General features: G+C 44.0%; 1 non-coding gene across 1 annotated transcript; it reads right to left on the bottom strand.

The window, feature by feature from the left end:
* Nucleotides 1–770: 770 nt before the first annotated feature.
* TRNAA-UGC (transfer RNA alanine (anticodon UGC)) lies at nt 771–841 on the bottom strand. Its single transcript has one exon. It is a non-coding gene; the product is annotated as a tRNA-Ala (tRNA).
* Between the last annotated feature and the right edge of the window lie 13,671 nt (nt 842–14,512).

The raw sequence follows: 14,512 nt of genomic DNA, 5'->3' as shown, positions 1-14,512 counted from the left end.
CATTCCAGCTCTATGAGTGAGTAGTAAACACTACATCTAATTATCTGGTGGGCCTCAAATGGCACATTTGGATGAATTTGAGGCACGTATTGATCTCAGTATGGGGTTCTTGTAAACAAAGTTGTTGAAGGGCTTTGAAGTGTTTGTGTGACGAAACTTATATAACAAGATTACCCTGCTGAAATTACAAAAATAAAATAAAAACCTAAATTGGCATGAAATCAAAATTAGTCAGGAGTGCCACCCAACCTCATCCAGACAGTATAATTTAAAACAAAAAACCCAGAAGTAATAAAGTTGGTTCTCTGGGCATGACTCAAGCTCAGAAAGAAACTCTCCTTTTAATGAAGATATGGTTGATGATATTGTATAGATGCCTGTATGCACTTTTTATATCTATGAAGGTTTCTGTAAAGGGCTGGCCATCAATTACAGATCGACCACAGTAGCAGCAGGCCTTGGCCCTTTACGTTTTGATATCCTCCTCGCTACTGTTTTCTAGTAAGGTAGAGGGGCAGGCAATGTCATGGAAGGGCAGAAAACTGTTATTGTTGTGTATTTTTTTACTGCCAGGGAGGAGCCAGGGTGTATGGGATTCAGCCAGCTTTGGTGTACTATGCAATTAGATTTGTTGGGGGTGGGTGGGCATTTAGGGACATAGGAAACCAGCTTATCATGTGTCAGTCCATTGGTCCATCTATCTTAGTATTGCTGACACTGAGTGGCAGAGACTCTTCAGGGTTTAAGGCACACACACACCAAACTTTATCTGGAGAAGCCAGGAATTGAACCTGGGACCTTCTGCATGCAAAGCAGATGCTCTACCACTGAGCTATGGCCCTTACGCCTTGGTGGAGGTGCTGCTACCTCAAGCAGCAAAATGCTTTCTTGGACCAGTCCTAATTCAACCTCTCTCTCCTCCTCTCCCCTCATAATTCCAGAATTGGTTGTAGGGAATTTTGTTTTCTCTTCACTTCTGTTGAAATAACAAATATTCCAGAGCTTTACACTAAGTCTCTGTAAGGCTGATGTTCTTTCTCTCCCTCCCTCTCTCCTAATCTCTTTACTTTTGGGGGATACACCTCAGGAGCCTTAAAGAGACAGCTTCTATCTACTGGCCCAAGTATTAAACATCATAATCAAGAACAACAGGCAATGGGCTGGTTATATTGACTCCATTCTCATACCATATGTCACCAGTACTCTAAATTACAAATAGGATATCCATGACTTCCTGAGAAAACTCCACTCCACTGACAATCTCCCAGATAACAGCTAATATGAATGGTGAGGTCCTTTACAACGAGATCTCCCACAAAAATGGACTCTAAACGATCAGCTTTATATTTGCTGATGGTGCTGCAGTACCCCTAGCGAGCAAACTATCACTTTGTACTTATCCACAATTCAGCTTGTGGGTAAACATATACCTTTAGATCAATGGCATTGTCGTGTTTTCCCAATAAAGAGGTCTGCTGCATAATCCACAAGACCTCTTTATTGTCTCTCAACAAGGCACGAGGTTTTGGGGAAACACGACAGCTTGTCCTTTTAAGAAGAACAGAAAGCCCCTTTCCCTTTTCCCAGAATGCTTTAACTTCAGGGACACTGGTTCTGAAGAAGTCATTGGCGAGAGGGTAGCTGGGCTGACCTTTTCTCACCTTCCTTTAGCTCTGCACGTTTTAGTCTGTGACGTACTTTAGGGTCAGCTAGCCTTGAATTGCCTTCCTGCTTGGAACAATACTGATATCCCACAGACTGTGTGTTGTTACCATTTTCAGAGTAAAAAGTTCATTCCCAGCTGGTGAAGAGCCCATGAGAGGCACTGTCATGGGTACTTGCATGGCCCCACAATTTCATAGCTGACTTAGAACAATGCTTTCTCAGTTCCTCTCCCACTCTCTCCATTGATTACATATTGATGATCTGGACTCAAGGACAGAAGACACTGACAGTCTTCTGCCAGGACTTCAGTAACCTTCACCTCACCATCAACCTAAGCTTATGCTGGTCCACACAACAGGTTAACTTTCTGGACATCATGTGCACTTATCTCATGGACATATCAGACATTTACTGACTACTACAGATATTTACATGCTTCCAGCTTCTACCTGGAACACAAAACTACAAAATCCATTGTATGCAGTTGAGTCCTATGACACTTTACTTCTGACTAAACACACAAAGACTTAGGTTGCATATATTTTAAATATCTATTAGCAGATATTTAGGTGGCCACACATATGTTGCCCTAAAAGAGGAAATGCATCATCAAAAACATCATTGTGCAAATTTATGTGTTTGAATGAAAATGTAGACACAATTGCTAAAATTTGAATAGAAATAGTGGAGAAGTAGTGGGGAAGACTGATCAGGTGACCTGTGTGCCTTGCTCAGTCTGCTGTCCAGTTACTAATTCTATTTCAGTCTCAGAAGCAGTAAGCCAGTTGCTAAGGAACATGGGCGGGAGAATGCTGTTGCACGTGTGCCCTACTGTGGTCAATAGCTAGTTGGCCACTGTGTGGATGGAGTGCTGGACTAGATGGGCTCTTGGTCTGAACCAGCAGGGCTCTTCTTGTGTTCTAGTATTCTTATGTTGATGGCAACGTCCCCTTGCTCTCCCTTCTTATGATTGGACTTGGACTTGACAGCTCTTCAAATAGGGGGTCTCTTCAAATAGAGGTTTATGTGGGACACATGGCTATATAAGCATATAAGTTGAGCAATTATTTGATTCTTTCTGACTTTCTCAAAGTATTTGAAAACTGTCCTCTCTCCTTCTCTTCCCAAAGTTTGTTTTAATCTTTCATCCATTCCTCATATATCGTCTGTGTCTGAATCCTTTCCAGTATATTGAGACACACTGCTAAAAATGTGGTGCCCTAAAGCTTCCAAATGAGGTCTTAATAATGCTGAGTAGTGTGGTTTTATGATAACTTCCAAGCCTTGGACATGATTTACAGACTTGAATATACCATTGGCTTTGCAGGTTGTATTAACAGGAGATTTGTCTCCAGAAGGTTATTCATGACCTGACTGGTTATGTTGTTTTGGATATATTGTGCCATGTTTTTAAGCCTGCCAAATTTTAAGCATTATTCTATAAACATCTGAGACAGTTGGGGTAATTGATCAGAAATGTAAGACCATACTCCACACAGAAAGCAGGTTTCTGAAGAAGAAGAAGAAGAAGAAGAAGAAGAAGAAGAAGAAGAAGAAGAAGAAGAAGAGTGTACTTTTTGATTTTGATTTTTCATATTGACTGTACTATAATGAATCAGTCTTTAAGTCAGGGGTAGAGAACCTCCCGCCCACCTAGGCTTTCCCCTTGTCCCACCCCCTTTCCTCTGACCACCAATTGTTTAGTGGTTTCCTGCTTTTTGCACCGTCCCCCCATTCTAAAAGCCTCTCCCAAGGCTTAGTTACTGGCAGTAAGAGCTGAAATCTAAAACTTGTTGGTATTTTGGCCCCACCCGTTTTGCCTTTAGCCCCACCCACTGTTGGAAAGTGGCCCCAAGAGCTTACCTGAAACTGAATTTGGTTCTTGGGCTGGAAGAGTAGCAGTCACACCTTTATTGTTGCGTAAACGGGACCTTCATGACTGCCATTTCCGCAACTTTGAAAATCTGCAATTTCCGGAGTGCCCATTGTTGCACAGAGTGGCAGCTCCAGATGAAGGTGGGCAGCCCTGTGGCTTTGTTGGGCACTAGCCAGGCTGTGAAGAAGCTCACACAGCACCGTGAGTAGCCGCAGGTGGCGGAGATAGCTCAGCAAGCTGGGTAGGTGGGCATGTGTGCACGGGGGTGGGGGGAGGAATTCACCAGATTCTAGGAGCCAATTGGATGCTGCACCATTCCTACACAAGCCTGGGATTGCAAAAACTACAAGATTATAAAGCATTTGGTAAGTACAATAACATTTGGCCTGTGTTTGACATGGTGAATTGCATGTTGCATGAGCCAGCTTTGACTCCCATTACCAGCCCTGTGAACTTTGTTAGGAAATGCCCTCCTCCTCCTCCTCTCATTTGGATAATTTCCCTTTTGAGTTCAGTTAACACCATGCTTCAGTGCAATCGAATTGACTCGGCTCACTCCCTTGACCTGGAATGAACTCAAAATCCTGTCAGTCAATTTTTCTTACTTGAGCTACTGCAAGTGGATCAAGGAGAGTGGTTGTGAACAAGAAGACTACTTCATCTGGCTGATACGCACACAGCAAATTGAATTTAGCTTGATTTTCCGGGCCTGGCACCCAGTTATCTTGGAGGTAAACTACTAGCTATAATTTGAAAAGAAGTCCAGCTGAGAGGGCATGGGTGATGGCAATAAAGAGGATCAAATGTAGCTAATGGTCCTAACAAAGGCAATTTAGATGTGCGGTGCTTTGGGCTTTTTAACATTTCTTGCAGTCAGTTAATTAAATGTCAGCCAAGCCAATTAATCTTTCCAACTGCTGAAAATGTTGTTAGCTTTAACCCTGGGATCCCCTTGGTCTTGTTAGCAAGAATTTTGTTTCTGTAGCACCTGGAAATAGGTGTGGGCATGAAGGAGTGTGAAGAAAAGCAGAAGATGTCTACAGGTATCCCTCGGTTCTCTTCAAAATCATGGCAGATGGATCCAAAGTGTGTGGTGGATAGTTTGAGGCCATCATGCAGGGTGGGTGTGTTACTATATGGCTGCCAGGACAGTATCTGATCACAAGGAGGATTTCTCAGCTGTCCATTCCCATGTAGGAGCTAATTATTATTATTATTATTATTATTATTATTATTATTATTATTATTATTATTATTTATTTATTTATTTATATAGCACCATCAATGTACATGGTGCTGTACAGAGTAAAACAGTAAATAGCAAGACCCTGCCACATAGGCTTACAATCTAATAAAATCATAGTAAAACAATGAGGGGAAGAGAATGCAAACAGGCACAGGGTAGGGTAAGCAGGCACAGGGTAGGGTAAAACTAACAGTATAAAGTCTGCACAACATCAAGTTTTAAAAGCTTTAGGAAAAAGAAAAGTTTTTAGTTGAGCTTTAAAAGCTACGATTGAAGTTGTAGTTCTCAAATGTTCTGGAAGAGCGTTCCAGGAGTAAGGGGCAGCAGAAGAAAATGGACGGAGCCGAGCAAGGGAAGTAGAGGCCCTTGGGCAGGCGAGAAACATGGCATCAGAGGAGCGAAGAGCACGAGCGGGGCAATAGTGTGAGATGAAAGAGGAGAGATAGGAAGGAGCTAGACCGTGAAAAGCTTTGAAGGTTAACAGGAGAAGTTTATATTGGATTCTGAAGTGAATTGGAAGCCAATGAAGAGATTTCAGAAGCGGAGTAACATGGTCAGAGCGGCGAGCCAAGAAGATGATCTTTGCGGCAGAGTGGTGAGCAGAAACCAACAGACTGATGTGAGAAGAAGGAAGGCCAGAGAGAAGAAGGTTGCAGTAGTCCAACCGTGAAATAACCAGTGCATGAACAAGCATCTTGGCGGAAGAGACAGACAAAAATGATCGAATCCTGGCAATATTATACAGGAAAAATCGACAAGATTTAGCTACTGCCTCAATATGAGGAATAAAGGAGAGCGAGGAGTCAAATATAAAGCCAAGACTACGAGCTTCCTTGACCGGAGTAAGCGTAACATCATTGACAGTAAGAGAGAATGAGAGATGAGGAGAAGGTTTAGGAGGAAAAACGAGCAATTCAGTCTTTGCCATATTGAGTTTCAAACGACGATGAAGCAGCCAAGCTGAGATATCTGAAAGACATGCCGAGATACGATCGTGAACATCAGGAGAAAGTTCTGGAGATGACAGATATAGTTGTGTATCATCGGCGTACAGATGATATTGGAGGCCATGAGATTGAATAAGCTTGCCCAAGGGCAACATGTATAAGGAAAACAACAACGGGCCAAGCACCGAGCCTTGCGGAACCCCTACTGAAAGGGGAAAGGAGGAAGACGAGCTGCCATTAGCCAACACGCTGAAAGAGCGACCCGCTAGATAGGAGGCAAACCAGTTATAGACAGAGCCACAAAATCCAAGGTCATGAAGGGAATCTAAGAGAAGATCATGATCAACCGTGTCAAAGGCTGCAGTTAGATCAAGGAGAATAAGGACGGAATAATGGCCTTTAGACTTGGCAGTAAGGAGATCATTGGTGATCTTAGTAAGGGCTGTTTCGGTGGAATGCAGAGGACGGAATCCAGATTGAAGTGGATCCAAAGCAGAGTTACTAGAAAGAAAGTCAAGACAGCGAGAGTAGACCGCCCGCTCCAGGATCTTTGAAACAAACGGCAACAAAGAGACAGGTCGGTAGTTAGACAGAGCCTATCAAGAGTAGGTTTCTTGAGAATGGGAGAGACTGTAGCATGTTTAAAAGCAGAAGGAAATGAACCAGAGGACAGAGAAAGATTAATAATATGAAGCAAGGAAGGGAGGATAGCAGGAATAAGATTAATAAAGACACGAGAAGGAATCGGATCACGAGAACAAGTGGAGGGCTTCGAAGAACGCAGTATTGTAGACAGTTCATCCGCTGAGACTGAAGGAAACGCAGCGAAATTTGCAGGAGGAACCGACAGATGAGAAACAGGAACTGGAAGAGGAGCAGAGCTGGCCAGATCAGAGCGGATAGTTTGGATTTTAGCATTGAAAAAAGAGGCAAAGTTATTAGCAGACAGAGAGGCGGGGAGAGATGGCGGATTAGGCTTCAGAAGAGAATTGAAGGACGCAAAGAGCCGCTGAGGATGCCTAGCATTTGACTGGATCAATACACAGGCAAGCAGAAGTTAGTAATTGGGATACAAGTAAGCAGTAACCACTGACAGAGCTTTCGCTGTGCTTCATACTGGCAGGGAGAAGATTAAAGAACTCTTTGCCTATGTCTAATGCAGCGTTCCCAACATTGTGCCTTCCAGTTGTGTTTTATGGGAATTACAGGAAGTGTAGCCCAGCACATCTGGAGCACATCTGGTTGGGCAAAGCTGGTCTACGTTCTGGTCTACACAGTTAGCAGAATGACAAGGTGGAAGACTGAGGTCGTAGAATGAACTGCACCACTTCAGGGGGATTAGGTTTTTGAAACTTCTCCAGAATTGAAACAAAAGAGAATTAAAACTTCCTTGCAAGAAGAAAACGAGCACAGCAGAGAATGCAGGGCTGGACTGAGCTTGAAGCTTTCCCCCTAATGCACTAACTTGTAACTTGCAGGGAGGTTTTCTTTCTTCCTTTTTTGTTTTAACAGGGGGACCCAGTTGATGGTGCTGGTGTTACTAGCCCTTCCGCCTTTGCCCAATATAAAAGATGGGCCTGTCAAGGAATGAGTTGCCGACCAACAATTTAGGCAAATCAACGTTAGATTCATTGTTATTTGCAGAATGCTCTATTGCCAGGAGTCACACATTAAAAGAGACAGATTGTGTAAGGAGTGACCATCCATCATTTCCCCACAAATGTGTTTCTCTCACTGGTGTTATCTTTCTTTCCAAAGATGCTCTGCCAAAAAAATGTGGTGATATTTAAAAGAAAGGCTTTACAGAAAGGCTGGGGTTTTATTTATTTATTAAAAAAAAATTCTCCCCCTGCTACTCCGATGATTAAGGAATTCTATGAATGAATGAGCAATTCATCCTTTAGAACTGACAGCAACAACAATGGATTCTTCCTGGCAGGAACATAAGAGAAGAACCAGCCTTTCAAAAGATTAAAATAATCCACATATAGAAACTTGCCTACATTACCTTGAACTTGTTTCTCTATTGGGTGCCATTCTTGAGCTGCAAGTGCAACTGATTTTCTAGTTCTAACATCTTCTCTTATTTCATTTTCACAAGTGTACTCAATGCAGGGCCTTTTTCACCCATGGGGCTGTGATTGAAACTGGAAGCATAGCTCATGGGAAGAAGGCATTGACTCCTGTCCTCCCTGGACCAGTTTGCAGTCCAAATCCCCCCACCTCAGCCCCAGATGCTACACACCCACAAAGTGCTCTTTGCTTTAAGCAGGAATCTATCTATCTATTTATCTATCTATCTATTAGTGGTGTGCACGGACCCCCCGCTCCGCTTCACTTGCAGATCCGCCATTTTCCGGATCGGGCCGCTCCGCCCCGCCCCCGCTCCGCCCACTTCCGCTCCGCTCCGCCCGGAGCTCCGGATCCGGATCCGGAGCTCCGTTTCCCCCCCCCATAGGCTTGCATTGAAAGCTAAAAAATTATACAACTTTTTTTCTGTTCAAGTTAGAAACCTCATGTTTGGCACCATGACACCTCATGGGGATATACACACGCATGCCAAGTTTCAAAGCAATCCCATCATCCCCTGATTTTTGGCGAATTTTTGAAAATCGGGCACCCCACACACAACATCCCTGCGAGGTGGGCAGGGGAGGAGGGAGGGAAGGCAGGCAGGCATGCAGCTGGCATTTCTGGGGGCATAAGGAAGTGAGCCAAGGATAAGGCAGTAATGCATATAAAATGGAATAAATCAATCAATAAACAAAGGAGGGGTGGAATTAAAAGCAGCAGTGTTGCTCAATAAACAGCAAGAAGAATTTTTTTAAAAAGGCTATATCTGTCTTTTACCAGCAATAGGGGGACGTGCCCGGGGGAGGGGGAAGTAGCTGCCAGTTCAAGACACTGACAGCCACCAACAGCTCCGAGAAGAAGTAAAACGCTCACTTCGACTCAGAACAGGCATTGCTCCACCACTGAAAAGTGACCATTCACTTCAACTCATGATAGGCATTGCTCCACCGTTTTACTCTCTTTGGAAGGCTCTATGGCCTTCCAGTGCAGGAGAGAGTGGGGGCACGTCCACGATGAGATGCCCTAGGGGAGCTCATCCCCTTGCAATACATTGATTCAGTTGTTCACCAAGGTTAGGGTGGGGAGCAGTGCTGTGTTTCTATCTCACATTCTTGGCTTAGTATATGATTTCAGGTTGTGTTTGTGCATTTGGTGGGGCTACTGTGTTAAAAAACACGGGGAAAAGCCCGTTCAGATGAAGAAAGAGAAGTTTCCCAGAATCCCAAGTTACCTGTTTTGCCTATGCCCTCCTCCAACTTTGGGATCATCATGACCGGGAGCTGACTCTGCCCCTCAGCCCTTTGAAAAAGGTATTTTTCCCGCCGATTTTTTAAAAACTTCTAGCCCGCGACCCGTACGATGCAGAAAGTTGAGAGTGGTCTCAAAATGACCCCCATCCACGACTCTCTGTGCACAAGAATTTTCAGAATGATAGCTTAAACCCCCCCCCAGTTATCCCCGATTCTTTCCCTCAATGCAATCCTATGGGCGAAAAGCCGAAAACGCAGTTTGAGCCGTGCGGTTGACCCGATTTTCACAAAAACATTGCACGTGAACCACAGCACGCAGAAAGTTGAGAGTAGTCTCAAAATGACCCCCATCCACGACTCTCTGTGCACAAGAATTTTCAGAACGATAGCTTAAACCCCCCCCCCAGTTATCCCCGATTCTTTCCCTCAATGCAATCCTATGGGCGAAAAGCCGAAACGCAGTTTGAGCCGCGCGGTTGACCCGATTTTCAAAAAAATATAGCACGCGACACGGACAACGCAGAGAGGTGAGAGTGGTCTCAAAATGACCCCCATCCACGACTCTCTGAGCACAAGAATTTCCAGAGCGATAGCTTCAAAAACAACGTAGTTATGCGCGATTATTTGCCGCAATGCAATCCTATGGCGAAATGTTTTCAAGATGGCGACCGGAGCGCTCCGCCTGAACTAGGAGCTCCGAAAAATGGGCGCTTCTCTTCGCCTTGCTTCTAGGGGGTCCGCGGTCCGCTCCTACTCCGCCTCTGGGTAAGGCGGAGCAGGCCAATCCGCTACTGCTTCTACGCTCCTAATCGGAGCGGAGCACATCCCTACTATCTATCTATCTATCTATCTATCTATCTATCTATCTATCTAATCAGACAAGAACTGTAGATGTTTGCTTTATGTGTTCTTTGAACACATGGTGGTGGTGGAATTGGGCCTGCATCCAACATCACCATCCCTCCCTGCCTTCCAGATCTTGGATGGAAGATTTGAAAGTGGGGGCTACACACATACAGCTATACACACATAGACTCCTCCCTGCAATCGGGACCCTCAATCACTTAGAGCTTCCAGATGTGTGCACATGTGCTGTATTACATAAGTTAGAAGTGCAAAATCCAACGGCTGAATTCCATTTCAGAGGAGCTCTCACGGGCTGCATTGCACTTGTGGGCATGGCTGGATAAGGAAGGGGGCAGGGCTAAATACCAGCATGTTTTTGCTTACAGCTCTTACTGCCAGTAACTAAGCTTTAGGAGGGGCATTTCAACTTTTTTGAATATGGGAGAAGGGTGCAAAAACTGGGGAAACAGTGTTTTGGGGGGAAAGGGAAGAGGGGCAGGAGAAAGAAGCATGACCTTCTGTGGAGAGAGGGCTGGATTCACCCCAGACTTTTTTTTAAAAAAAATCTTTTTTTCTTCTTTTTATTGTGACTTTAACAAAACAAACAGAAAAGAAATTGTGAAAAAACAAAACAAAAAACAAGATTCTGCACCTTCATTGTAAGCTTTTCATCCAGGCCTCCTGCATTCTGCCCAAGACACTGACGTCTCAGAGGTGGAACTGGTGGGGATGCTAATGTTGAGAGAGGTGTCAGGATGTGTGGCCACAATACACCCTCCACGCATGGTTTGAATGCCTGAAACACATGTTTGAAGGGAGATGAAGTAATGCAAAAGTCTAGTATTCCGGATCTAGTCCAGCATTCTGTTTACACAGAGGCCAACCAGGGCTAGATCTACATTACTGCTTTATAGTGGTATTGAAGTGCACTGATAACTGTTGGGGCCCAATCCACATTCCATACACTGCTTTTGTAGTGTTGTTTCCTGCTTTTTATTCCACATTTGCAATGATTTGTCACAAGGTGTAGCTCTGATCCTGTTGCTTGGGGAAATCCCACAAGCAGGACATGAGTGCAACAGCAACTTCCCACCCTTGTTCCCCAGCAACTGGTGTACGTAGGCATACTGCCTCTGACTGTGGAACTAGAAGCCAATGATAGTTTTCTCCTCCATGAATTTGTCTAATCCTCCTTTAAAGACATCCAAATTGTGATAACATGTACCATAGTTTAATTCTGCACTGTGTGAAAAAGGACTTCCTTTTATCTGTCCTGGATCTCCCATTTATTGTTCCCATTATTGTTCCTATTCATTCCTTTTTATCACATTAAATGGGATGGGAAGAATTGGTGTTGAAATTTTACCGACGTCTGGTTTATGTCTCAGAGGGCCAGAATGTAAGTCTTATTCTCGCCATAGGGGACATTTATACTCATTTGAAGTGTGTCAGGGAAGATGCACAAAGCATGAGGCATGAAGAGATAATTTGGTTCTCATCTGCCTGGTCCTGTGAGATTTAAAGATGGAAAATGAGAAAGACATTGATTGCTAGACAGTTATTTGAAAATGAAGAGTATTCTGAGTATGACATTGCAATGCATTGCTTGGATACATGTATAAAATCTGGTTGTTGTTGTTTCCATGGGGCACTTCAAATGTAGCTAGGGATGGGTGACTCTGTCAGTTTTGTTTCAATTTCTCATTTTTCCAATCTTAAATTGAGTTCATCCAAAACATTGAGAATTTCTGCAGTCTTAAGTTTGGGTTATTCCAAACTTTGAGATCTTTAAAAAAAAGTTTGCAGGGACATTCATAAGTACTAGCTGTACCCGGCGTAACATACGCCGTTGTAGCATATCTTAAACTTTATTAATTAAATATCTTCGTGGGGGTGCGGACTGCTTGGAGGCTGCCGATAAAGCGCTGTCTGGCAGACCTGGGGGGCAGGGAGGTCGGAGGGAGGGGGAGCAGGTGTCCCCCTCTCCCCAGGGTTCCTGTCATTCTTGGGCTGCCCGCCCAGCTCACATGAGATTAGGCCGGGGCCGGGGCTCGCAGCAAGTGAGCGGCCTCCCACCCGGCCATCAAGGGCCCCAGCCGTGCCTTGCTCATGCTCCGGACTGTGGCGCTGCCCCTTCATGGGGAGGGGAGCGAAGAGGCAGAAAGGGGGGTAGGATTACAGTACAACAGCGTATGTTATGCCGGGTACAGCTAGTAATAATAAATATGCAACACAATCTTAAGTGATTAGCCCCAGACTGCAGAACCTCAAACGTCAGCTTGGGGACAGGTCACAGATTTTCATTGTTCCCTCACATAAAATATTTTCTTCAGCCAGTATTTAAATTATTTCATTTTGTTGTATTTATATGCTACCTTTCCTCCAAGAAGCTCAAGGCAGCTCGGTCGCTGATTGGCTGCTGGGTCTTAGAGTCCCAACTGTCATCCCTCCCTCCCCCACCACTCCCCACCTGCGTTTGAGTTGCTGAGCTGTAACAATGGGGGGCAGGGCTTAGCAATACTAGAATCTTCACAGAAACATCCCTGCATACCCAAGCCTTTTATATAGATAGATAGATAGATAGATAGATAGATAGATAGATAGATAGATAGATTTGTGTATACATTTCTCCTAATATATGCATTTTTGCCTGCACTGTTGCTTAACTGACACATTTTCGCAAGCATTTCCCCCTAGTATAGTGCATATTTGAACATTAATTTCTATGAGGTACACATTTTTGTATGCATTTTTCATTGGGGAACTCCATTGCAATTTGGAAAACTGTGAATTTTGAAGGATAATTGAGTTTTAGGCCTTTGGACCAGGCTATATCCTAGGGTGATACCCGGGATTGTCCCTGTGCGCCCAGATGACACATAGGGGATCCCAGGCTCAGGCAGGGATCAACCCTCCCTGGCCCCAGGATATAGGCCTACCCTTTGGCCCCGCTTTTTCCCACAGTCTCGGGCTGAGCCTGAGACTGCGAGCGTGTGGCCCGTTTCCATGGGTTTTCCTGGCTCTGCGCGATTACTTTGGTCTAGAGAAACGAGGGTTCATTTTTTTGCAAATAACTGGCGGATCATACCACATGCCTGGTGGGTTATATTTGATGGGGCCCAAGTCTTGCAGCCTGAAAATAGTGGTCTTTGCTGGTCCTTCCAAATGCTTCCAAACGGTCCTTCCAAATGCTCATGCCAATACAAGCATCTCTTTTATTTAATCCCAGTGTCTGAGGGTGTTGCAGTAGTGCTATGGCATTCATACCAATAATATCAAAGGGAGAAGAGCCAGAAATTCAAATTCCAAATAGGAGAAATTCAGCGTTGCTGCATGCCATGTTTTGATGCTATGCCCTTTTCTGACCACCACCCCACCTTCCCCAGTTTAATGTCACTGAAGAATTGCACATCATATGGCACCGAGTTTGTGGAATTGATTCTAAAAGGAGAAAATAATCACAACGAGGTTCATCTCACCAAAGCATTGGCCAGTTTCCTTCTCGCTATATTTGATTAGCTGCAGGCACAGTTTCCACCCTCCAGTAAGTTTGCTTCGTATCAAATATGACACATCTCTGCTTTGTATCAGACATGACATATCGCTTAAATGTTGGAGCCAATTTCCATGTGTCTAGGGAGTAAGTGCATAATCCAAATTGAATGGCACAGAGCTCAGTCCAAATCCCACTAGTTTCTGAGTGAGAGGGACCGAGCTGGTGAAGCAGATACAATTGAAAAGAGCAGCGGATGAATATCTGCCTTGACCATGATAAGCTGGTTTGAAACTAAGCCATCAGAAGACTTGACTAGCTTTGCATGACATGAGTCATGGTGCTGTCAAAAAGTATGAAAATTGTGTAGGTATGGTATAGCACATTCATATCCAAATTAAAAATGTGGTTAAATTAAATGGGATCCTCTGTATAGTCATTACTTTTGAGAAATTTGGACTGGAAGGATCTCCAAAAGCACACAGTCCAATCATACGCTATAAGGCCTTGACTGCTTGAACAGAAGGCTCTTTGTGATGAGATCTTTTCACCTCGAGGTTTTGCTTGGCTAAAGCAAAACAGAATCAGCATTCCAGACCTGCAACTTTATTATGTTGCCGGCACCTGCTTTTCTATTGCTCTGGCTCTGATGAGTATTTGACTTGGATGAGTTATTCTTCCTGAACTGGACTAGATATTGGTTTCTGCACCTTTTCCTGTGTGTTGTACTCTACATCCATTAGTAGTTTCAAAGAATTCTCTCCAATCAGCCCTTTTATCTCTACTGTTGTATTTCATTGTGATAAAACATTTTTTTATCTTTTTTTTTTTCTGAAAACAAAATGGTTCAAAAGAAAGAAATGAAAGATTGATTCAAGGGCACCCATGAAGATGGCCTTCAAGCATGAACAATGTAAAATGAACCTCCCTCAGAAACATTTTGACTCTTTAACACGACTCACTCCCAACATCCTTCTGCACAGATGTGACAATTTCTGGTGCAGCGGTAGACTAGACGGAAAATGCCAGAAAACATGTAATGAATAAAGCTTCTTGGTCTCAACATGACCCAGCTAAAGCACCAGTAAAAGTCACAGCAGATGACCTCAGTGACCA

The sequence above is a fragment of the Elgaria multicarinata genome, chromosome 4 (genome assembly GCF_023053635.1).
Source record: "Elgaria multicarinata webbii isolate HBS135686 ecotype San Diego chromosome 4, rElgMul1.1.pri, whole genome shotgun sequence".
NCBI lineage: Eukaryota > Metazoa > Chordata > Lepidosauria > Squamata > Anguidae > Elgaria > Elgaria multicarinata.
Note: the sequence above shows the minus strand (reverse complement) of the source record. Positions and strands in the feature narration are given on the sequence as shown.